Source organism: Lycorma delicatula, chromosome 3 (genome assembly GCF_047948215.1).
Source record: "Lycorma delicatula isolate Av1 chromosome 3, ASM4794821v1, whole genome shotgun sequence".
NCBI classification, from domain to species: domain Eukaryota; kingdom Metazoa; phylum Arthropoda; class Insecta; order Hemiptera; family Fulgoridae; genus Lycorma; species Lycorma delicatula.
In genome coordinates, this window is record NC_134457.1 from 153973755 (window position 1) to 154000774 (window position 27020).

The 27020-nt window shown below is 29.3% G+C and overlaps 1 protein-coding gene across 1 annotated transcript in view; it reads right to left on the minus strand.

The window, feature by feature from the left end:
* The window catches only part of retn (retained), a 233669-nt gene that overhangs the window by 88122 nt on the left and 118527 nt on the right, over window positions 1–27020 (minus strand). The gene's annotated exons all lie outside the window — the stretch shown is intronic.

Here is a 27020-nt window from a genome sequence, read left to right on the forward strand (position 1 = left end):
CTCATTGTTATTTACTAAAATTGGTATAACTGACATGGAATCTTGGTAAAACCAACGTTGATATTCTGCATGATCGATGGCAAAATTTCTAATGCTGTACCTGCTGCATGTGCATCAACACAAATTTGTTACTTGTGTGGAGCTAAGCCTAGTGAGGTAAATGATGAAAGGATCATCTTGCAAAAACCTGCAAAAAGTGACCGTCTTTTCTTTGGCCTCTGCATTCTTGGATTAGTTTTTTTGAATGCTTATTACACCTTTCATATTGTCTTGTAATAAAAGCATCGCAAGCTAGGAGAGCTGAAAATAAAAACAAAGTGGCTAAAAAGAAAAAAAACAAGTTGAAGAGTGAGTTAGGTTTGTTAGTAGACATGCCTAAACAACAAACTCAAAATACCAATGACGATAATACAGCTCGTAAGTCTTTTCACAATGCTGAAAAGCCAACTGAAATAACAGGTGTCAACGTTAAGCTTATTTAGCGCTTACATGTCATATTAGAGTTCATAAATAGCGGATTCTCCATTAACAGTTAAAAATTTTATGAATACCTAAAATAATCCAGAGAATTATATTACTCGTATATATCGCAATGTACGTAAGAGTACATAAAATTTTCTCTTTCACGGCAAAGATATTATAGAATTGTGTATTCTTCCAATCGGTCAACTTTCGGAAGAGCTACAAGAGGCCAGAAGTAAGGAGAGCAGGAAATTTAGAAAACTATTCATAAGGAAATCATCAAGGGTTGATACAAATAAAGATTTAATTAATAGATTACTATTAACTTCAGACAAATTTATAGCAAGCTTACGTGCTCCCCAAAAACAAAAAGTGGCAAAGTCAGTAGGGAAGTATGTGAGCTCGTGGAGGTGAGAGCTCTACCTCCAATTGACCAGGAAGCAACCCTTTCAGGTTCTTCTTATTCAGAAAAAAATATTTTTTTTTTAAATGATGAAAATTGATGCAACGAAAATTAAATTAGAAATTTAACCCTAGAGATTGATATTAACGAATCGGGAATTTCCGCTAGTGATCGGTACATTCCGGTGCCTACTCTTTGGTAATTCATTATTTTATGAAGAAAAACAATCAATATATAAATAAAAAATATGTAAAAAAAACAATGTTTAAAACACCATTCTTAAATTAAACGCACTAAAAGATAAAAAATAATTTTAGGACGGTATTTCAGAATGGATTTGACAACAACCTTTGATGGTGATATGTAAAAGTCATGGCTTCAAATTAAAAACTTGATGTTTTTTTCTGATTTTTTCTTATACTTGTTTACACCCCACTCTTTAGACCATTCATCACGCATATGAAAAAATTGGCAAAACATCAAATGCTTAATTTGAAGCTATGACTTTCACATAATCTTACCTATCACCATTAAACTTGTTGTCAAATCCATTCTGATACAGACTTAAAATTATTTTTTCCATTTTAGTACGTTTAATTAAAAGTGGTATTTCAATTTTTTTTTTTAATAAATATTTTTTATTTTCTACTTTTTACTCCATTGCTAACATATACACGAACCAAAGAGCAACAGTAACAATTGAAGAACATAAGAAAGAAGCTGTAATAAGAAAGGGAGTCCGACAAGGATGTTCCCTATCTCCGTTACTTTTTAATCTTTACATGGAACTAGCAGTTAATGATGTTAAAGAACAATTTAGATTCGGAGTAACAGTACAAGGTGAAAAGATAAAGATGCTACGATTGGCCAATGATATAGTAATTCTAGCCGAGAGCATAAAGGATTTAGAAGAAACAATGAATGGCATAGATGAAGTCCTACGAAAGAACTATCGCATGAAAATAAACAAGAACAAAACAAAAGTAATGAAATGTAGTAGAAATAACAAAGATGGACCAGTGAATGTGAAAATAGGAGGAGAAAAGTTTATGGAGGTAGAAGAATTTTGTTATTTGGGAGGTAGAATTACTAAAGATTGACGAAGCAGGAGCGATATAAAATGCCGAATAGCACAAGCTAAACGAGCCTTCAGTAAGAAATATAATTTGTTTACATCAAAAATTAATTTAAATGTCAAGAAAAGATTTTTGAAAGTGTATGTTTGGAGTGTCGCTTTATATGGAAGCGAAACTTGGACGATCGGAGTATCTGAGAAGAAAAGATTAGAAGCTTTTGAAATGTGGTGCTATAGGAGAATTTTAAAAATCAAATGGGTGGATAAAGTGACAAATGAAGAGGTATTGCGGCAAATAGATGAAGAAAGAAGCATTTGGAAAAATATAGTTAGAAGAGACAGACTTATAGGCCACATACTAAGGCATCCTGGAATAGTCGCTTTAATATTGGAAGGACAGGTAGAAGGAACAAATTGTGTAGGCAGGCCACGTTTGGAATATGTAAAACAAATTTTTAGGGATGTAGGATGTAGAGGGTATACTGAAATGAAACGACTAGCACTAGATAGGGAATCTTGGAGAGCTGCATCAAACCAGTCAAATGACTGAAGACAAAAAAAAACTCCATTGAATATAAGAGTGGTTTTTAAAAAGTCTTTTTTATATATGTTTTATTTTATACCTTTTTGTCTTCATAAGTTTATACTTCACAGCTGCGCTAGCACTCAGGTTTGAGCGTATTTAGCGAAAGATCGGATAGCTACACTTTACGGTGGGTAAGTGCTACCAAAACATAAGGCTAAACGATTTAATTTCCGAATAATCAACATCCGGTCGATTAAGAGTGTACCCGACGCGTTATACAGTTAGCGCTCGACCTGCTGATAAATAAGCCGTTTGAATCGTGAAAATCGGACGAGCGGTTGCCGAGATATTACCGTGGTACCCCATCACACCCCTCCCAATTTCCGAACGGCGCCCCGGGGGCACTTGAAAATATCAACATCCGGCGGGTACCACTGAGAGCGGACGGTGTATTATGAAGCGAAGATCGAAAAAATTTTTCGCTGCGATAGGACCGACCGTTTTCGAGATATTTGCGATTTTCTTCCGAAAATTTGGATCTGGTTTAAAAGTACTTTTTCCAAAACTTTGATGTATATTTCGCATATATATACTGTATATCGATATATAATAGACCTGAACACCACGAGAGTGTACTAACGAATCGGGATTTTCCGCTAGTGATCGATACATTTCGGTGCTAAGCTAAGGAGAACGCACACACAGACACATACAAATGCCGTTTAGTAAGATAGGATAATCATCAACGTCAGTATGCCAACAGAGCGCATTGTTGTCGATGGGAAAGATTTTTTAATTTGAAATAAAAAAAAGAAATATTTAGTAATATCAATGAATAGCGATATTAATAATTAACTCATATGTTGACTGGAATCAAAAATAATACCCTGCTCATAAAACCTAGACAAGAGAGTTCTAGGTGAACCATTCCAAACCAATAACGGGGCAACCTCTTAATCTTTCCGTCTAAGAAAAATGCATATTGATAATGATTGCGACATTTTAATAATACATTATATACCGATCCTATAATGATAGCCAATAAGGTGCGAGAGCGAAGTAAGTTACTTTGCGTAAACTTCGCAAGAGTGCATTAATGGTAATTATAGAGAGTAGCATGCCGTATTTTGTCTACAGTTGAGACAGTATTGGAACTATTGATTTAAATCAACGGTAGAATACATATTTTTCGGAAATTTTTTTTTAATTTTCCAAAAACTACACTAAACAATACATTTGTGCGGAAATAGGCTGTTAGTGCTGCCTTTTTTTAATATCGATGGGTGTTAAAGATATTTCTTCTGCAGAATCCCACGTAATTAACAAGACGATAAGCAGTGTAACATAGAAACTTAGTAACCTATTGGTGTACTTTCAAATTACACTCTGCTTACTAACTACTAAATCCGATTAAAATCAAAGTAAAAAAACAGCCCGTATATTAAACAATACCCGTTTCTTATGGGTCACTGATTAAAAAGTTTTTGATTTGTTGGACACCTATATCATAATGAGTTTCAAAATGACCCTCATTATGATACAGGTTCCAGCCGCGTAATTCAAACGTTAAATACAGCCACAGAAAAAAATTTGTGAAACAAAATCAAAATTACTTTCTTCAAACACTGACCAGAAAAAATTGTAATCAGTTAGCATGATTTATACATAATGTTATCGATTTACGTGTACATCATATATCGATATCGTAAATCTTAAATCTGAGAAATTTCCATTAGAGAATTTCTCAGATTTAGGATTTAGTTTATTATTTATCGATTGACTATTTAAATATTATTTATTTTTGTCATAAGGTGTAATTTAAAGTTAGGTTATATTGAAATATTACAAAGGATTATAATTATTTTATTTGAAATAATGAATAGGCTATGGAAAGCATAAAAGCAGATGAGAAATAAAGCCAGGAAGAAGTAAAATTTAATTGAAAATCTAAGCAGAGAAACGGTCCATTAAGTGACGTTATAAATTAATAAATAATTGCGAAGTAAATTGATAATAAGAATAAGCTTTATATTAGAAAAAGAAGAAAATGATGAAGTAGAAACGCATAGAATAGATGATGAGAAAGAAGAAAGGGTGGGAATTACTAAGGCAGTAAAATGTCACATAAGTCGTCCGCTTATTTTGGCGCAACAATGTTCTCGAAGATCGAGCCGCTTTATGGCCCCTCGCGCTGGAAAAATGAATTACATACCTATAAAACTGATCGTATTTTAAGTATTGGATGCGCGAAAAAATATTATTTATGTTTCATTTCTTAAATTTAAACGATGACCGTACAATATAAAAGTAAAATTTATTATTGTTATTTTAATACAGACTGGACAACGCTGCAGGAAAGGTCGAGGTCAAACATCATATACGAATTTTTAATATCTTACATTTCTTGATTATATATATATATATATATATATATATATATATATATATATATATATAAAATTGTAATATTAATAGTCCAAATATTACTTGATAGCCTTGGATACTGAAAGCTACAACAAGGAAACAGTATCTGTGGGTTAAGGTAGTACAAACTAAATGAAAGAACGATATTTTTATAACGATCGTAAAAACGTTCACAAAAAAATAAAAATAAAAATACCGAATATTTAGATTATGTAATATTTTCCTACTAAATAATAACTTATTAGATTGTGTTATATCATAATCAATTACAAATAACAAAAAATAAAAACAAAAAATGAAATTTAGCATATTTCAGAATATCTTAATTAAATTTACAAATTTAAAATAATATTAAAAAAACTAATATATTATATTTAAATGTTTAAAATATATATTTCCTTTTTTTTAACTACGAAACCTTTTGTTAAAGTGGTGCAGGTACTTTTTTTTGCGTAAGGAAAATAGACAGTTTAAAAGCTCGCCCTGACCAGTTATATGCGTATTTTAACACTAACGGCTGATCTTAATTTATTCCGGTCACCATTTTGTTGTTAGGTTCTAATTTACAATAAAACTTGTCTTAAGAACTACAGATGTAATAAGCTACACGAACAATATAAGGAGCTATTTACGAGACCCGTATCTAGAAAGTTACTTTAAATAAAAATAGGCTTCCGGTTTATTATAACAATATTGGATCATATTGGAAAACAAATAGTTTGCTAAAACTATCATATATTTTTTTGCGTTTGAATTGAATTTTTTTTATATATCTTTTTGGTGTAAAAAAGAAACTTCGATATCTTGACACTAGTCATTCCCAGATATGGAACAACTACGCTCAAAGGCAAAAGCCCAACTCAACTAGGTATAAGGGAAAAAGCGTAAAGAAAACAAAATATACGCTTATTTCTTACTAAGTATTTAAAAATAAATTACGTACGTTGTACAAAAGACTCAAACGCATTTTAGAATTTTTGTATTTATTCCTCGCTACATTTCAATAATGTATCCTTTTAACGGACGCGAAATCTAGTTTACGTTCTTAAAAGTTTTATGAAAAAATATCGAAATCCTCACATTCTGGAAATGTCCCGGAAACATTTTCTTAAGCGTAGCCGGTTTATAGCCTTACACATTACCACCTACACCTCAATCTGGCCTCCGCAATATCTTCTTTTGCTATGAGGATTTTTAAATCATTTTGTATACCGTCACTCCATCTCATTCTTGTCCGTCTCCAGACCTTACCACCATCCATCACAGCCCTGATCATTTCTTCACTGCTCCTTCTGTACACATGTCCAAACCAACCCACCTCTCTCACTTCCTTTTCATTTGCTTCCAGTATCACTGATTTTCCATCTAGCTTTAATTCCAGTATTTTGCTCATGCATGTACACTCGTCATGATTCCATTTATAACAAGATTAACTAGAGCCGGTGAAATAATATCTCCCTGTCGGATATTTCTGTTTCTACCTTGAAGGTATCTGTTGTTTTCCCCTGCGCTCTCACAATGCTTACTCTTTTAATTACAGCCGATATTTGTTTGACATATTATTTAACGACTGAAAAATAAAAAATTACTCAAACAAATTTTTTTTAAGGTAAAATTTACTCACTTGTTTTGTTTTTTTGTAAATTAAGATAATTAACATTAAAACTTTAGTTAACCAGATAAAGAAAATCGACTATAACAGAAACTGAACGCACTAATACAAAATGTTAGTTTGTATAGTATAGCTTGCTAGTGCAATATACCTAGTGTAGTTAGCTTATGTACTGGGAAATTTTAAATAAAGATTTCGCATTATAAGAACTCCCTTCATTAGATAAGTTATTGAACTCTGTTAATAATAGGATTTGTTTTTTTGTCCAAAATATTTATTTTTGGTCAGTTAAATGAAATTTATTGTCAATTAACTCATTGCTTTAATAATTACATCTATGGATGAAATTATTATTTTTCTTTTTTTTAAGAAAAAAAGGCCTTTTCATCATACAAAACCAAGTTTACGAATACAAGTGTAAGTAGAAACCAGAAAGTCAAAACTTAAATAAGAAGGCTGACTAGGTAGTAAATATTGTATTTATTAAAAAAGTGACAGTAATAAAATAACGACAATTTGTTTCATAAAATCTTTAAAGCAATAAATTATAAATCTGGAAATCTTGAATTTAACTTTATTCAATTCATAAAAGTAAAAATTAAAAAAAGTATTTATAGCTAGCTATAAGATGCTCTTAAAGCAGGGGTTTTTATCTTGGGATACGCAAAAAGAATTTAAAGGTAAAAACGTCTAGAGCGAAAAAGATTTTTTTTTAAAAAAAAAGACACGGAAAAACCTTAAATATCGCAAAGATGATAACATTTCTACTGAATAATTTCTAATGACCGAGTGCTGAAACTCCCTATTGTTGCTCATGTTGTACACGTTTGTCAATCATTCCTTCACCATATCTCATAACCAAATCTATCTGAATATTTGATGCAATTTAATATTTATATAAGATTTATTAATACTTTCTATTTGTCAGTTTATTAAGTATTCAAAATTTAATAAGCAATGCTTTTATTATTTTATTACTATTGTTTATTACATTTATAGTGCTTTACCGGGTGATCGAAAAGAGACTTCACAATTTTTAAAAGCATACAAAAATTTACAGATTATGTTAAAGACTCATTTCGTAGAAAAACACATCAAGTTTGTCCTCCAATATTCACTTTGGTTTGTTATGACTTCCATTTTTAACGCGACATACATCCCACATGAAGTAGAATTCATTCCAGACAGTAGCCAGTAAGTCGGGCGTTACCTCTGCTGCTGAGGCGTTAATTCGAAGTCTTAGCTCAACAAGATCGGCAGGAAAAGGCGGTATATAAACCTGATCTTTATTGAAACCCCATAAGAAAATGTCTAGCGACGTTAAATCTGAAGAGCGAGGTGGCCATACAATTGGACCTTCACAAGAGATCTACTGACCTGGGAATCGAGTATCAAGAAAATCTCGGAATTATAGGCGGTATTGAGATGATGCCAGCTTTGCTGATAGTAATGGGGTCCATCTTGGTTGTCATCGTCTTACTGAGGAATTAGAAAATTTTGAAGCATGTTCAGATAAACGATACCATTTACAGTTGCCTCTTGGAAGAAGAACGGACCGTTCTGTCTGAAGAACAACCTGTCTCAACAAAAGTTTGATGCCGAGAGTAAATTATGTGCCTACTACAAAGTTCTCTACCTTACTCTACAAAAATTACCTTAAACTGCTGTTGTTGACTGCAAATCGTGAAACCAAAACACACAGCGAGCACGTTTCACACCAGTAAATGTATCCATTTTTAACAACACTGGTGACAGTGCTGGGTGCCGAATTCGGTCATAAAGAAACTACGCGAGTCAAAACTCGATGTATTTTGCTGTGAATTGAGACCAAAACCGAATTTATAAGTTATCTCGATAAATTTTTCCGTGCTTTTAAAAGAGCAAAGTCCTGTTTGAATCACTGTTATATATCTACACAAGGAATCCCTTCGATTTACACATTCCAGATACGCGATACTTAAAAGATTGAAGAAAATCACTGCTCTAAAATATCCCGAATGGAAAATATGTCAGAAAAATTTAAAGTTTTTTTGCTGAATGAACCAAGAAAGAAATTCTTTGTTTTATTATTATTATTATATTTACTAAAATTCGTTTTCTTCTTAAATACTAAATAATAAATAATATCTTCACCAACATAAATCTAAAAATTTATTTTCTCTTTCCAAATATTATTTTACGTATTAATTTTCTCTAAATATATTTTTTTTGTTAAATTAAAATTTACTCCCACTTACAACAATACGAAATATAAAAAAATTACTACTACACTCTAATCTATGTATTTTAAATCTTCATTCATTTTTCTTTTACATCAATTGTTTTTTATAACGCCAGATATGCTTGAAGCTTGTGGTTGGGATAAGGAAATTGAATTTTTTAGCGTATAAAAACTGTCATGCCTGACGGGGTTTCGAACCCGGGACCTCCGGATGAAAGTCCAAACCGCCACGGAGATCGAAAGCTATATTTTTCGTTAAGTATCCTATATAACCGTAATGGTTATGACCTGACAGAAATCAAAAGTCACTAGTGAGAGAATGATAATCATTGTTAAGAATAACAAGAATTCCATGCCCGACCTACAGGTAAACTAAAACATGAACTCGTTTTATGTTTTATCTTTTTTTTTTTTTTTTACTAAATTAAATGTATGGTTGCGCATTAATATGGCCAGTCCATCAAAACGGCGATATGTGACGCTTTCACTCTATTCACCGCAGGAGCTGACTGTATAGTGAACAACATTAATTTCAGAAAAAGTAAATCTGACCGATGCCTTTTGTACCTCAGTTGTTTTATTTCTATCATAGACGTAAGAAAGTTCGGAAGTGATAATGTAAAACAATTAATTAATCAATCTTGGAGAAATAGTAGAAGATACTTTAGTTAATAATAAGAATTAGTTGGCTCGTACAGGTGTCAAACTTGAAGCTTCTGACAAATAACGTTTCTTTTATTTACAAACCAGACTACCTTAATAAAATTACTGGACAAAGAAGAAAAGACAAAATCCAAGACTTTAAAATACAAAATCTATCATAAAAAAAGTCATGAGAAGACAAAAACGTCCTTCTGAAAATAATAAATTTTCAGGTTTCTTGGAGTTATCATCGCTGTTTCTTCATCATTAATAATAAAGGATTCTATAGTAGGTCGTCACATAAATTATTCGAATTTTTGTTAGCTAATTTAAAATGAATGTTACAATCAAATATAAAGGATTTATACACAACATATAATATTGTGAATTACGTTTTGTTGTTTATAGTAAATTTTTAATTAAATGAAAACATACTCAATGAATGGTCAGTAAATGAATGTAACAAACAATTTTTACTAAACCTCAAATAATTCTGAAACATGCACTGCTTAGTTCATTATAACCCTCTGCAATAAACTTCATTTTTATTATGTTACAATTTTTACGCTTTTTATCGTGATAGAAATGAATTTTTTTTATATACAATAGAAAATTGAATTAAGGGAAATGTAAAATCTGATCAACATTTGAATTCAGACTCTTTCTGATAAAAGACAATGAAGCTACCGCAAAACTACAGAGGTCGATGAAATTATAAATGGCTTTCTATAACATTTTAGAATATTAAAAATTTGCAATATTTTCTTGTTTTCACATTTATTTTTGAAGTTATCTCGTTTACAGAAAAATTACATTAGACTATACAAAATATATCACTTATTTATTTAATCGACATCTTTACGTATATTCCGTTAAAAAGTAATATTGAAGAGTAATAAGAGTTTTGTCGATTATTTTTTTCGAAATTTAGATATTCAACAGTGGAGTAAGTGAGATTACTATTATTATTTGTTTACCTTCTATTTCAAACAAAATCAAATGAAAATAAACTGTAAGACATGTTCCACATTATCTAATTCTATTACGTCCAGATTTCTTTGCGTGCCTTCACTAAAAAGGCCGCACACGTAAGTTGTATTATTTATGAAACATATATAAAAATCATATCTATTTCAGAATAAATTAATACCCCTTACCTAATTTTATTAGTTTCTAAATAATTTTAAATCTTATTGCACGTATTTTATTTATTTATATTTGCTTTGTAAGACTGACAGTATAGGTAACCCGTAAATGAGTAACCTTTTTTTTACTAGAAATAATTTAAAATTGTTTTTCTTTCTGTTTTGTTATGAAAGAACGGGCATCAACAGCTATGGTCATTAGCCGGATGGAAATTGGTAGTGTATGAAAAAATACCATGCCTAACCGGGATTCGAACCCGGGACCTCTTCAAATAAAGATTTACTTTTTCCTCAAAAAATCTAATCTTGGTTATTGATTTTTATAGACATACATATTAAATTCATTAATTTCAGTAAAATATAGTCATAAAATTTCAATGAAATGAGTTTTTACAATTATCGAGTAGTTTTTCAGAGCGCGTAATTAAAAGTAAACATTTGTATCTACCAATAAAAACTGAAAACTGAATAAACGTGAGAAGTAATAAATGATTCGATCGTCAGAAATATTTATTAATTAATTGTATCACTATCTGTTGACAGTTATAATATTTCTGACTTAATTAAAATATTAGGCACCTTAATAGGTTTTAAATGGCCTTTATTGATTTATTTAATTACAACCTATTTATATTTTCTGTTTTCTAAGTTATTATAATGATAATCATATTACTATTTTTTCTTAATTAATTAGATATTTCTTAAATGATTAGCTAAAGTGAAACTATCTATCACCTTATTAATAATAACATAATTATTAAGAATGAAAACGACATTTCTCTTTTCTTTCAAACAGATCATGAATCTTTTATATATTTATAAATGTTCATTAAAACACTCTTTGACTTGCAATTTTGTTTTATTACTACAATTACTCGTATTGTAAATGTATCTGGAATGATTTTGAATAAGATGAAGTGCATAAAGCTATAGAATGATTAGATTTTATGAACTATTTTTTTTTTACGATTATCGTTCTTAAAAACAAAAAACTTACTGTGCTTGAGATACTTATTTTCAATTTAGAACAAAATTAATAAAATCTTTTTACTACACCTTAAAAAGATTCTTTAACCTACAACTTAATAATCACATAATATATTTTGTATATTATAAATATTATTTTATTCATTTGATATTGCTGAATCCTTAATTACCTAAAATTATAATGTTTAAACAAGAATAAAGTTTTACTCCTAAGCTGATGCCTCATTCAAATTGTTTTTTAAGGGACTGATACTGAAAGTGCAGAGAAATAAAAATACCTAATATTACTGTTTATTACTTAATTCAATAATAAGTGTAAAAAACATAAAATATAATATAATATGTATATATATATATACTAGCCGGTCGTGGCTCGCTTCGCTCGCCCGACAGTCTGGCCAGTGACCTCCACCCCCTGAAACCCGTAGCTCAGATCGACGCAGGCGAGCTGCGAAGTCAGTCCAACTCCAACAGCTCCCAGGGCTGGTCCCGAAACTCTCGGAGTTCTCCCGGGAGCCTTCCAAGGCTAAGGAGCCGACCCCACGGCCGCAGAGCTCGCTTTGCTCGCCCTTCTCGTCTAGTTAGGGCTCCCGCAGTGTTCGTTACTCTCACGGTTGTGAAAATAATACTGATAAAATATAATTAAAGAATTCAGGTTTTATAGAAACCTGAAAAAGAAACTAAACTAAAAAAGATATTGTAATAGTAACTATGGTAGCTAAATGACACAGACCTTTGACGAGGAAAACTTCACAACTTATTTTTGTTGCCATGGTGACAGAAATTAATTTAATTTTTAATTTTTTTTCTTCAATGAATATTTATAATTGACTATTTCAACCCCTGGGAAGACAGGAATATATCCCGCAAATTTGAAAGCAATCGGCCCGGTTAGTTCACGCGTGATGCAAAACATACAAACAAATAGATCTTCGGCTTTATATATATATATATATTATATTAGTTAATGAACAAGATATTTTATATCTGTCCGTCATAGAATAGCCATATTTTAGTTATTTCGATATGATTGTGATCTTTTTGATAATCATATTAAATACACTAAAGACAACTTAATTATCTTATTTGGAGGTAAAGTATATTATGTATTTAAACCCCAAAATAATGACCTAAAATTTAAATATAAAAAAAGCTTTTTAACGTCTTCCAGTTCAGAACGGCTAAAACTTTGTTAAAGTACTCTGTATCTATTGTATTTATATATGTATACGTGTCTGTTAGTCATTTTGTTTCATACCACAAATATTGTTAAAAGTAAATTCATTATGTTTCGTTCTGTAGCTTCTTTTTTAAGATTTGAAATAAAATTTATCTTAATTATTATTAAATATTTTATATATATATATATATATATATATATATATATATATATATATATATATAAGCTTAACAATAATACTTATTAGCTTAATACTATAATCTTATGTTATATATATTATTATATTTTATGTAATCGGGTGAGGTATCAGGAAAATGGTAAAGCAATCGTTTAACATGGAGAAATAATGTTAACTTGAAGTGGGCTTAAGTTTTATAACTATTTTTCTCATGGAAATTTTTATTAAGTATCTTAATTAATATCACTGAAAAATTTAAAAAAAAAAAAAAAAAAAAATCGGTTATATGTGTGCGCGCGTGCGTGCGCGTGTTTATGTAAATAAAATGACTGTCCACCGATAAAATGTATTAAGAGTACTTATTTTTTCTATTTTAATTATTTTTTTACTATTTCAACCTATCAATTTCAAATTCACTATATATTTTTTTCTAAATTATGATTAATCATGATATAAACAGTATCATCTTCAGAAGATTAGGATTATCACAACGCAGCCCCTAAAAAAATGTTTACATTAAATGTTTCCAACTTCAGTCTGATAACTATTTTATTTTCTAAATGAGGCATTATTACGTAATAATAATAATTTCCTGTCTTTACCAGATAGAAGACAAATTAAAACATTTATATATGTATATATATATTTTTTTTCAATATTTTATAAAAGTATTGCTATCGGCGATATTTTTACCTACGTTTAATAATTTAATAAACAAAATAATGAATTTCTGCTAACTTATACAACATTACTATTTCAATAAAATATTGAAGAATTAAAACAATTATTATTATTTTTTTTTTATTATATAAAAAACTTAAAAATATTTAAAAAAATTAGATCATAAGAATAATAATCTTCATTTTTTATATCTGGGAGAGTTAGATTTTAATCCGTATGAAATGTTGGGAAAGTTCATTGTTGTTAAATTTTATAATCGGTGAAAGATTTTCCATACTGTTTTTAAGATTTATCAACATTGCAGTCTTATGTATTATTAAATATCCAAATATTTTTACTTTGAATCTCTGCCGAACAGTTATATTTTATAGGATTGAATGAATATACTTACAGTAATTTACGAACAACGGAATAGTTAGTTTAGTAAGAACTTTGAATTTTATTTACTGCATTTTCTTAGTTTGAATTTTATTTACTTTGAATTTATATTTTACTTTCATTTTATACCGAATATGAAATAAAAAGATTTACACTGTGCATCATGATAATAAAATTTTTAATATAATTTCACAAGGAATTAAATCTTTGAATGTCATTAAAATGACAAACGGTTCCATCAAATATTAATACTTATCCAACTGTATTTTACACTTTTACGACTGAAAGACTCCTACTTGCTCCTTCTTTTCTTCCTGCTTCTACATATTCTATATTATTTTCTCGCTCATCCTTCTCTTTATTTTTATCAACTTCAGTTCTATGAAAAGTTAATGGACAGGATGCACGCATAGTGCATCGGTGCAGTGTATGTCACTTCTTTACAGAAATATAACGTGTGCGTGTATGTTTTTATGAACGTATGTGTTAAGAAAGAAAGATCACTGCTGATATTTTAGTTTAGGGGCTGCGTACGGAAATATTTAACCTATTTTTAGAATCAGTCCTACGGCAATACGTTTTAAATTCATTGTCATCCATTGTTCCTTGTCTATAGCTGCTACGTATAAACATTAGTTAATGTTAAATTAAAATAACTTCTGCTTAAAACGTTTTCTTTTAATCTTCCCTCTTCACTTTAAACACACTCACCGACTCAAACATGAATAGTGAGTTTACTCATACACACACACACACACACACACACACACACACACACACATACACACACACACACACCATCTGCTTAAGATTATATATATATATATGTCCACTTTTGTAACTTCTTCGATTTAAAATGAAATCCAAATAAATCATAACGTTAACAAAGTTATATTTAATTATAATGATTATGTTATCTGAACTTCACAGTGGCAGTTTTTTTATTGATGTATGTAATATATTTACATTTAAAGCAATATATATACATAAATATATATAATAGCTTAATGAAGCCTTTATTTCTTAGGTACTACAACCTGTTTGTAAATTACGTTGACTGTGGGATGATTAGAATATCCGAACTTACAGTTTATAGATTCAATTTAATCAAAAATAATTTGTTTGTGGATTTCTAGAATCAAACGAACATTAACAAAATTTCACTTACATAGGATTAGAGAGTCAGCTTTGTAATGAATGACTAGTATTTTGCGTATATACAAAGTATTTACAGAAGAGTATTTACCTTTTCATGAATTCAAAGGATGGTCCCCCAATATTGAAATAAGAAAAAAAACTTTATATTAACACGTGTCCACAAACGCTTAGTTTACAGGTTATCCACCACTTTGTTTTTAACATCACATACCGGTATTTTATTTTATTGTAATATCTTCAGTATTATTACATTATTATAATTCATTACATGATAAACATTAATAAAATTATTTCAGTTGAGATCGGGCCGAGTTATTTGATTTAGTCAGGTGGAAATGAAAACTGGGTTTTTAGTCTAGTGACTCACTTAAGACTGTTTACCATAATTTTTTTATTTATGAACGGATTTCAATAAATAGGATATCATTTTCTTTGTCATAAAACACTTAAAAGTTGTATAAAATATAACATTTAAATAAACCAGCGATTGCAAAGATATTAACTACTAAAAGGTTTACACGGTCACCATTTTAAAATGGAATGAGATATCAGGTACAATATTTTTATATGAGTAAATCTCTAGGTGCCCTAGCAGTACACGCAATTTCAGCTTGATACAATAGACCATTTCTGAAAAATAAATTTTTATGTTAAAAATACAGGATGGCAGATAACCAGTAAACTAAATGTTTTCGGATATACGTTTTTATAATGTTTTTCTTTATTTTGATGTGAGGGACCATTTTTTGAATTCTAGAACACCCTGTAAATGGAATACTTTTACAATTTAGGGAATAGCTAACTATTTTACTGTCTCCTCTGTCATTTTTTTAAGCTCGATAAAAATTTATATATTTTTTTATTAAGAGTGGATTTTGCAAGTTTTTAATGAATTGTTTTATTAAAAAAAAATAAGAAGCTATGTTAGTTATACTTCGATACAGTCTATAAATTTTGCAATCATAGTTTTATTTGAAAAGGCCAGAATGTTAATAATAGTGAACATAAACGGTTAAATATTGACCTCAGAATGCTTCTTGTGGTATACCAGCCTGTATAGGGTACATCTGTGCTTACTTTGGTTGAAATTTTTCCATGTAAAATGGGTTTAGGAAAAAAAATCACGAGGTAGTTGTTTCTTTATTTTGTAAAAGTCTTCATTTTTTGAATGCGTTTGATTCAATTTTAGTGCATTAATTTATGTCAAGATAAGAATTTATAAATGGAATTCCACTTGCAAAATAATGAGAATTTTAATTTTTTTTTTTTTTTTTTTGAGCGAATCCATTCAATAATTTTTTGGATTGAAGTTAATTTTATTGATAAAAACTTTACGTATCGAATTACATGTAATGTTTTAATTTCAAGGTTTTACTAACTTATTGATTAACCAATATTATTAAAATTTGGATTCATATATTTAAATGAAATATATATTTTTATTTTTATACTCGGTGTATTAATATTAAACTCTTTCCTAGATTAATTTATGAGTACATTATTAGTAACTAAGTAAAAAAATTTGATGTGGACATCACATGACTTCCTTGTACGCCTATTAAATTACATAAACATTATTTTAAAATGAAAAGTACATAAAATTTTATTTCATTAATAACTTCTGAAATTTTTTTTTATATTTTTTTTATTGTTATTGAATTATCATTTATTGTAAAACATTTTTTACAATCAGAGGTTTAAAAATTAATAAATCAATATATTTAAATTAAAAAAAAAAAAAGTTAAAAACTTTTTGAATCCGGATCGGATTCGAACCGATGTGCCTTCCGATTGTTAGATCCAAATATTTCATTATTTAAAATTTTATTTGACTGTAACTCTGGAACCAATAAAAATAAGTACCACTTATATCGTTGAAACGCTCTCAATGACGGCTTATTACTACAGTTAAGAAAAAGTCTAAAATCCAATTTGTTTTTTGATTTTGGGCTTTTTGGACACTTTTGGTCCAGTCGATTGCAATCAAAATGGGAGATGCACAACTAGATGTTACAAGAGTCCTAAATCCAAAATTTCAACATTCTACAGCTAATCGTTTCTGAGTTATGCAATCCATACGTACAGAGGTCACGCCGAAACTAGTCAAAATGGATTCAGGGATGGTTAAAATGGATATTTCCGTTGAAATCTGAAAACCGAAATTTTTCGCGATCACAATACGTCCTTTACTTCATACAAGGAAGTAAAAATATTAATATTCTTTTACTCATAATAAATTCTATTGGCCAAAAAAAAGAAGAAAATTATTAGCTATTATACATTTCCAGTTATTACACAAGTTGATAAAAAACGACGAACAGATTGCAAAATTTCTAGTAATAAATATACTAATTGTAAACTTACAAATATTTTATCAGTTTATATTCTAATTAATTGTATCACATTACCATAATCGTTAAAACCATACTAAAAAGTGATATTAGTGTTAAGACGAGCACAATCAGCGCATATAGTCACAATAAAATACAAGCTGTTAACGTAACGTATTACATTAATAATGAGTGACAGCAACACCGCAATACATTACAGTTGTAAATGATAAAGTAGCATACCCTATCATATAAGTTTCTCCAGTAAAGTTTACTGGTTGCGTAATTAAAAACCAATATAATTTTTATAGCCACTAAAGAATGAATCATGAGCTCGTAACGCAATTTAACTCAAGCGGATATATAAGACAAGTAAGCCCGATAAGTTACATACTGATATGTTTCTAGTAAACCTATTATACAATACTGACCTATTTAAGTAAATTAATAAAAATTTATCATTAACAAAACTCGTGTAACACTCATTTACATATATATTTTTTTATATTAATCAGCAAAACCGTATTTTTTTTTAACATAAATAAAAAGCAGTAAGTAGTTTATTTTAAAATATAATAATTTTCATTATATATTACTGTAATTTATCTTATAACTAAAATTAAATACGATTAAGATAAGAGAATTGAAGCACTACTTTTTTAAATAAATTTTATTTAAGTAAAAAAAAAGTAGAGTGAGTATTAGTTTAAGATATCTATCAGAATGCCCATAAATTTACACGGCTACTTCTACAAATATAATCTAAGGAGTTCAGTTTAGCTCCCAGTAACTTATGCTACTGACAATGGGGTAATATGCCTACTTATTGGTAGAATTTATCAAAATTAATATTAAAAAAGTATGATTTTTTTTTAAATCAACAGTTTGCGTATAGGTTGGTTCCTTTCTTTTCAGTATTATTCTTTTTACCTCAGTATATTTACTACACATAAATCCAAACTATTTGTTTTATACAGCGTGTCCCACGAAGAGGTATACGCTTTTGAATTAGTATCAATCGCCCATTCCCGCACCGATTCTATTCAAACTTTACAGAACTTTTAACAAGGGTTATAAAAATGTTCTTTTAAAATTTCAACCTTTTATAGAAACAAAATGGCGGCTTTCAAATAAAAATATCAATTTCAGATAATCCACATTTTTTATTCATTACAAAATAGCTGGTAAAAATGATTAAAAACAGATGATGTATTGTTAAACAGCTGTTCAAATTGATTAAAACAAGTTAGTAATTTTATTCATAATCATGACTAATAATTATCTAAATGTTTTTAATTTTTCTAGTTCTAATTATCATAAATAATTATTATTATAATTATATCATAATTGGTGGTCCACTAACCTAGTTCATCTCTTTACAAGATTTTGTTTCAAATTTCTCTCCCCTTCTATTCATCTTAAAATCTTTTGAGTGTTACCGATCAACCTAACTTTCAAATTTCTGCTTTAAGACCATATACATATATATATAAAGATTTCCTATTTTTTCCTTCCTATTTTTTTCTATTGTTAACGCTTAACTACAACAGGAATGTTTTCAAAAATATCTTTCTAATTTTTAGATTTATATTTGATAGTTGCATACTTCTTTCTTTGATAAAATTTTCTCTTGTTCTTGCTTGTCTGCATTACTTCATCCCTCCAATGTAATTTTATATCCTAAACAACAAAACTCTGTAATTTTTGGTGTATTATGCTTATTTACATTAATATTTAATTTCTCTTTATCCCCTTTTTGGGATATCTAAACCAACACCTAAGACGCCTTTCTTTTTAGTTTTACTTATTTTCAAATTAAACTTCTCTCCTAGCAATAAATCCAATATTATTATTATTTTTTTTTTTTTAAGTATTATTATTGTTAATAAAAGTACAATCCCCTATTATGACTAACATCATAACATATTCCATTAAATTTTCTATGATCTGCTTGGCAACATTAGAGCAAGATAATTTTTAACTTATTAAATAATTTTTTCTTTTATATTTTAATTAATAAATAACTTTTTCATTAATAAATTAACTTATGATCTACAAAATTAGTTTTTATTAATTATCCCGGGTAGTTTGTTTCCTTCTATAACTCCAATTTTGAACTTAACTAATTTTTAACTCTTCTTTATTTTTAATTGTCTAAATTTAAAAAAATGTTTTTTAATTTTATTGTTTGTATTTTTATAAGAACTGTTTCCATTTTTATTATGAATTTAAAAAAAAAATTAAACTGTAATAAGTAAATTATATTTTAATCGATAATTATCTTATATTTAATTTCCACACTCTTTAGTCCTGACCAAAGTATTAATTAATAGGGTTCACTACGTAAAGCAAATATACAAAATTAACAAAAAAACAAAAATTTTAATATCTATTTGTAACGATAAGGGTCGCTATTTGCGTCTTCTGAGAAAAAAAACGAAAATTATTATCTTTTTACTCTTTACTGAAGCACATCTTTGCATTGAATATTATTTTCAATATTTTGTATATTTCTCTCAAATAATTTTATATCTTTAATAATGTTTTACCTAATATTTTACAGGGAAAATGGACTGAACCTTATTAATATTTGCTGAAGATTAAAATTATCCGTAACTTTATAAAGATCAATCATCATGAATAGAGACTGTAACTTCTTCAAACTAATCTAATAAAACGAATAAAGCGGAAAACATGAAATAAAATTAAATAAGCAATAAGTGTAATGCGATAAAAGACATCCTGAAAGCAGAAGATTAACCAAATTTTTCCAACCCCTCGAATTTTCTTCAAGTTTCACTAAGCTTTCTTTATTATTATATAATAAAATGCCTTTATAGAAAGATAGAATACAAAAAATATTATACGAAGAAAATTGAGTTGGCCAATACCAATGGAAAATGTCCGTCTGAGGAGGTTGAATTGTATGAATTATACAAGAGAGCAATCAAATTATACAATAACATTATACTCCAAAACCATTTCAAAATTCAAATAAACATGAACAAAGACTTAAAATTAAAAAAAAGAAGAAAAACAATCATACTATAAATTATTGTAGAATAACCAAATCGTAATTTACGGTATAAATAAATTGAATAATAAATTTAAATAAAAATACGTTTAAGCAAAATATTATAAAACTTTTTAATCTTTAAATTAATTATAAAAAAAACTACTAATTCTAATAATACATGAAAATAATTTAAAAAACATTATCAGATTATTAACATATAGAAATAAATGAAATAACTTTTGAGGTAATGGATACCTAATTCTATGAAAAAACAATTTCTAAACTTCTGAGTAAACCAACAAGGTAGAAAAAGAAGAAAAACTTCTCTATTAAGATATAAAAAAATGAAATAAGAGGTGATCAGTTATAACTATCTAACAAAGTTTTACTTTTTTTTCACAGTATTTAATACAGAGTGAGCAACGAAACCGAATACATAAACAATAATTTAACATAAAAAATAATTTAAATGTTGCATTTATTTATTTTATTCTTACGATGTTAAGATGTTCAAAATGACCACCCTGGGTATCGATGCACTTTTGTGCTCGATTGATCATATTGACAGTCGTTGTTGTCAACTGTGTTGATTTCTCGTTAAATTTTCACTTTCAGTTCATCAATATTATGGGGATTAGATTCATTAACTCTGTCATCTAAGTAGCCACAAAGGAAAAAATCGCAAGTAGCAACTCTGGGGAACGTGGAGGCCACCGTCCTCTGCTGACAGCTTGTTCATTTGTGAAAGCTTCATAAACGCAATTCAGTGAAATGTTTGATGTGTGACGTGTTGCTCAGTTTTGTTGGAAGAAGGTATTCTTTTTCTCTTATCAGTTAATTCCGCATAGAATTCTTCGAAAACTGTGTGGTAAACTTGTGTATTGATAATCCAGTCAAAAATAGCGGTCCCACTATACGATTACCAGAAACGTCACCCAAACACCAATTTTCTCATCGTAAAGTGGACGTTCGTATATCTCATGAGGATTCCTTGCCATCCAATATCCCCCTGGCGTTCTGCGAATTAACGTGGCCGGATAAATGATACCATGCCTCGTCTGACATGAAGTACGACAATGTTTTCGAGAAGCCAGTTGCAATAATCAAGTCGTTTCGGTTTGTCTGTCTCCTTCAGTTGTTGCACAGTTGTAACGCGGTGTGGTTTCAATTTTAATTCATGAAGAATTTTACGACAAAATGTCTATTTAACACCATAAATGAGTGTTATGTTGAGATAACTTACGTAGTGATTCTTTTGGACTGACAGTAATTTTCCTGTAAATGTCGGCAATGGCCTATAGAGTTTTAACGGAAGGTTACCTATTTCGTTTTGCATTTGAAAACGAACCTGTTGTACGCCATATTGTACGCATAACTAAATCGTGTATGCTACTCTTCGCTGGGATAGCAGGCATTCGGAAATTTTTCTACGAATATTTGACGTGATTCTTCAAACGATCCAGAAGAATAAAGGCCTCAACTATAACTATCCTCTCCTGGAAATAAGGAATTTTACACAAAGACAACTGCATTCGCAATACTGCACTGCAACAAAACGTATGCTGCACTGACACGTAACCACCTGACAAACAGCAGCAACAATCAGAAGTAATATATATATCCACTAGTCGCGCTAGTTGTGTGAGAGTTTTTCATAAATAGTGTTGGGTAGCGGTTAATTACCTTTGATGTCTAAAGGAAATGTTGAACGTATCAGGAAGATAATTAGTGATGCCGGTGAAGGCAGTGCGAGATGTTTTAAGGAAACACTTACATATGCGTACATACCGTTACAGATCGACTGTGCTGTGCGTGCCCACTACGCAATCGATATGTTGCAACTTGAAGATGACGATTTCCTTGTTCAAATTTTATTTAGTGATCTGTTAACATTTCTTCTTGTGGAAAAGTAAACATAATCTCCATGTCTAAGATTAGAAACCCCCATAAACTCTTATAATACGAAAAGGACTCCTTAATATTGTTATTTCTAGGCAATCTCCTGACGGCAAGTTGTTATTTTTCGCTAAAGCAAGCGTAACAGGAGTTGCTTATTTGGATGTGTTGCCTATACGCCTCTTTCCTCAACTGCAAGTGGGCCAGAAAATTTTATTTCACAAGATGATGCTCTTCGTCTATAGTATAACTCTACTGAATCGAGTAAATGACGTTTTCCCAACAGCTGGATCGGTCGGCAAGGATCCCATAACAGCAGAGTAGAACAAAGTTATCTCAGCGCAACCACCGCGAAGCATGATCATGGACTGCTATACGGGTGGGAGAGAGATTGAATCTATAATGTTACATACGAACGCCTGCGCCCGTACGTAATTACGCATTCCATCAGTGCACTCAATACTCATAGGTGATGAATTCTAGCTGCGATGGTTTCCAATGTCACCCGATTCACGTGATGTTTTTTTTCTTTGGGGTTTTAAAAAGGATCTTGTGTATCCGCTTAACTACTGATCTACCCAATTTGAGGCACAGGACTGAAGTAGCTATCGCTTCCATTACTCCAGGCAGTTAAAACTAAAAAGTATCGACGAACTCTTTTATCGTCTGGATGTGTGCCGCTGAGGAAAAGTTCTCACACTGAACCCTTTTAGTTAAAAAATGCTAGAGTTACTCTTTCATTTTGTGAGTCATTACTCTCTCTTTTTCTGTTTAGCCTCTAGAACCACCGTAAGGTATTACTTCAGTGGAGAGTGAGGATAATATGTATGTATGTAAATGAAGTGAATTCTTGTACAGTCTCAGGGCGACAATTCCTGAGATGTGTGGTTAATTAATCTAACCACCAAAAGATTATGATTAATCCAACCACCAAAAGAACACCGAAATCCACCATGTAGTATTTAAATCCGTATAAAATTAGTTACTTTTATACCTTTTAAATAATAGTTACTTGTATACCTACTTTTAAATCCTAGTGAAGGCGGTTGACTTCACTAGGATTTGAACCTTAGAACTCTCGACTTCGAAATCAGCTAATATACGATGATGAGTTTAACCTCTAGACCAGCCCGGTGAATTGACTTCTAAATCTCGGTGATGGAACTTCTAAATCGAAGTTCCATTTTATTAGCATAAAAAATAATGAAAAAAATTGGGAATTTATTACATAAAACCTTATTTATGAGAATATTAATAATAACAAATATCATTTTATTGAAAAAAAAAACTTTAAATTGTTATTTCCTTGTACGAAGTAAAGGAAGTATTGTGATTCCGAAAAATTTCAGTTTTCAGATTTCAACAGAAATATCCATTTTAACCATCCCTGAATCCATTTTGACTAGTTTCGGCGTGACGTCTGTACGTACGTATGTATATCGCATAACTCAACGATTAACCGTAGGTTGTTGGAATTAGCACTATTGTAACGTCTAGTTGTGCACCTCCCATTTTGATTGTAATCGACTGAACCAAAAGTGTCCAAAAAAGCCCAAAATCTAAAACAAATTCGATTTTGGATTTTTCTTAACTGTACTAATAAAACCGTCATTGGGAGCGTTTCAACGATATACCATAAGTGGTACTTATTTCTATTGGTTCCAGAGTTATAGTCAAATAAAATTTTAATTAATGAAATATTTGAATCTTAAAAGAGGAAGGCACATAGGTTCGAATCCGACTTCATATATATATATATATATATATTTACCTTTTTTCTTTTTAATTGAAATATATTGATTTATTAATAATTGTTAATCTCTAATTATAAAAATGTTTTATGATAAATAATTCAATAACAAAAATAAATACCAAAATATGAAAAAATATATAAAGTTATTAATGAAATAAAATTTTATGCACTTTTCATTATAAAAAATAAATGTGTATGTGAAATTTAATAGGCGTACAAGACAGTCATGTGGTGCCCATATCAGATTTTTTTGTGGACTTATCAAGAATACAATTCTTAAAACATGACCATTTTTCAAAATAAAAAGTATTGACAGCAAAATTATATATATATATATATATATATATATATAAAATATTTTGTAATAAATTATACTATAGAAATAATCTACCCGTAAAATTAAACAAGAACTACAATCAAATAAATACACAAAACGGTGTACAATAAAAGAAACAATTTATTTATATCAGAGTTTACATGAAACGATTCGTGTAAAAGCAGTTAGAAAAAGCAAGGCGACTACGGGTCATAAGAAATAGCTTTAATTTATGAAGGTGAATTTATTGGCCAGTATTACATCAAAGCGTACAGCCCTAGTTTGATTTATAGTTTTATGGAGCGCGTCTTCTTTGATAGGTTCAGGTGCAGATTTACAACGGGGCTCGAAATAGACAGTTTTATTACATCCCACTTCTCATAACTACTATTAAAACTACTGGCTGTACCTCGATTACTTACAACTGAACAATTTCTAGCGGTAGAAGTAGGCCTACTTTTGAACGTGTAGTCTGAAATAACTGAATTATAGCCTGCCTTCACTTCAACTTTAATTACACTATTTTAAATAAGTAACGAATATTAATTAAGTATGCAAAAATAAGTACTTTCATTTTTTCCGGAGTTTAACTCTTAAAAAAATTTTCAATATTAACAATGATTATTAATAATTAATTATTTTTAATGCTTTACTTCCGAGCCAATCAAATTACTATCCAAAGAAGTCGTATGCTCTTAACTTCACTTTCCCAAATGAAGAAATTATTGTAAATATGACCATTAATTTCTTTTTAAGCAACTTAAACATTTTTTTACCGCTATTAATTAATACTTTTCATAGAAATACTTAATCCCTTTAATTTTAGCAGAATATGCTTTTTTCATTCATAATACTTAACTTCTTTTGGAGAAATTAAAATCGATGTACGTGCCACATATTTTATTACAAAAACTTTAAGTACCAGGAAGAAATTTAAATTGATTAAAGATGAAAAGTTGTTGATAAAAATTGAACATAACTGGTAGAATATTCTCCAGTAAAGAAAAAAATAATGTATAATAAATATTTAACAACTTAGTAATTAAGTTTCTTTATTACGAAAAATAAATAAAAAATATTTATAGTTTAAATTTTTAAAGTTTTTAATCAGGAATATACCATTTTATTAAAACGTTTTAAATAATTATATTATTCCTGGAAACGAATAAGGAATACCTCTTTGTTAAGGCTGTTTTTTTTTTTTTTTTACAGGGTCGCCTAAACATAATAAAGAACACTTCTTCAATTCTTAATTTTTTCATTAATAATTTGCTGTGATTATTAAACTGTAAATTTTATAACAAAAAAATAAATAACCGCTTCTGTTTTAATAACTTTTTTTTGTATTGCGTTTTCTATAACGAATTATTAAAAACTGTTACATTCAGGATCAAGTTAAATGAAATGCAGTATATTTTTTTAACAAGTTATACCTTTTAGTGCTATCACAAATATTTTCATTACATATAATTTTTTTTTTTTTAAACTGATAAGAAAAGTCTAATGTATATTATTTACACTTTCTTTTACATCTTATACGAAATAATAAAAATAATGCTGATTTATAGGTCGTTTGCAGATTTGTAAAACCACCAGTGGATCCGTACAATGACAAAGAAAAGTCATCAAATTTATAAAAAATAAATATCAAAAGAAGACAAATGAAAACAAAATTCTGTTTATAAACAGAAATAATAATAATTAATTCGCATGAATAAACAAAAATATGCATTTCAAAAATTTACAGAACACTATTTTTGTAATAATATGAACGAATTGTTGGAAGCAATTACAGAAATATATCCAACTATTGAGAACGTAATAAGCGAAAGGAAATTTTTTCAAGAAAGACAAACTTAATTTAATTTAGTTTTGTTAATAAACGAATTTTATTGATATATAGACAGAAAGAAAAGATTTTTGTTTGTTATAAAAACACAAGTTTTCGAGTTAAGATAAGTTTAAAATTATATTTGATATCGACAAAGATCATTCGACTTCGGTTTCATAGTCTGGTTTGATTGTATGTTATATGTTCGCTTCTATGTTTGTAAATGTGTGTTGTTTAAGAGTTAAGTTAGTCGATCGTAAAAACAGAAACTAACATACACGCCTTGCTTCATTTCATTCTGTGTTATATACTTAGATATATATGTATATTATAGAATGAAATAAAATGAAGAAAGAAGGCAAGAGCCGGTCTTAAGTCTTAGGTAGTATAAGTAGTTAGTATTAAGAGAAACCGCGAGATCAACAAATAGACATCAGAATTGAAATAGCGGCCTCGTAAACCAGGCTACAGATTTATTCCTGACGGCGATAAAATATAGCCATCTGGTTGTCAGCAATTAACACTCTAAGACCACCCGTCGAGGCAGCGTAGTACCGATGAATACATACGTACGCGTGTGCACACAATTCTATACAATACTTTTTGTAAGTGTCTATCATGACAAGCACCCTAACATTAAAAAAAAATAAAGTAAAAAAAAAACAACTTACATATACTATTTACAGGCTATACACAAATGATATGATAGAAAAACAAAGCTTTATATGATTTAAACAACATTTGAAAAAATCTTATTTGATAATTCCAATATGATGAATTATTTATGTGTTCCACAGCAAAGAATT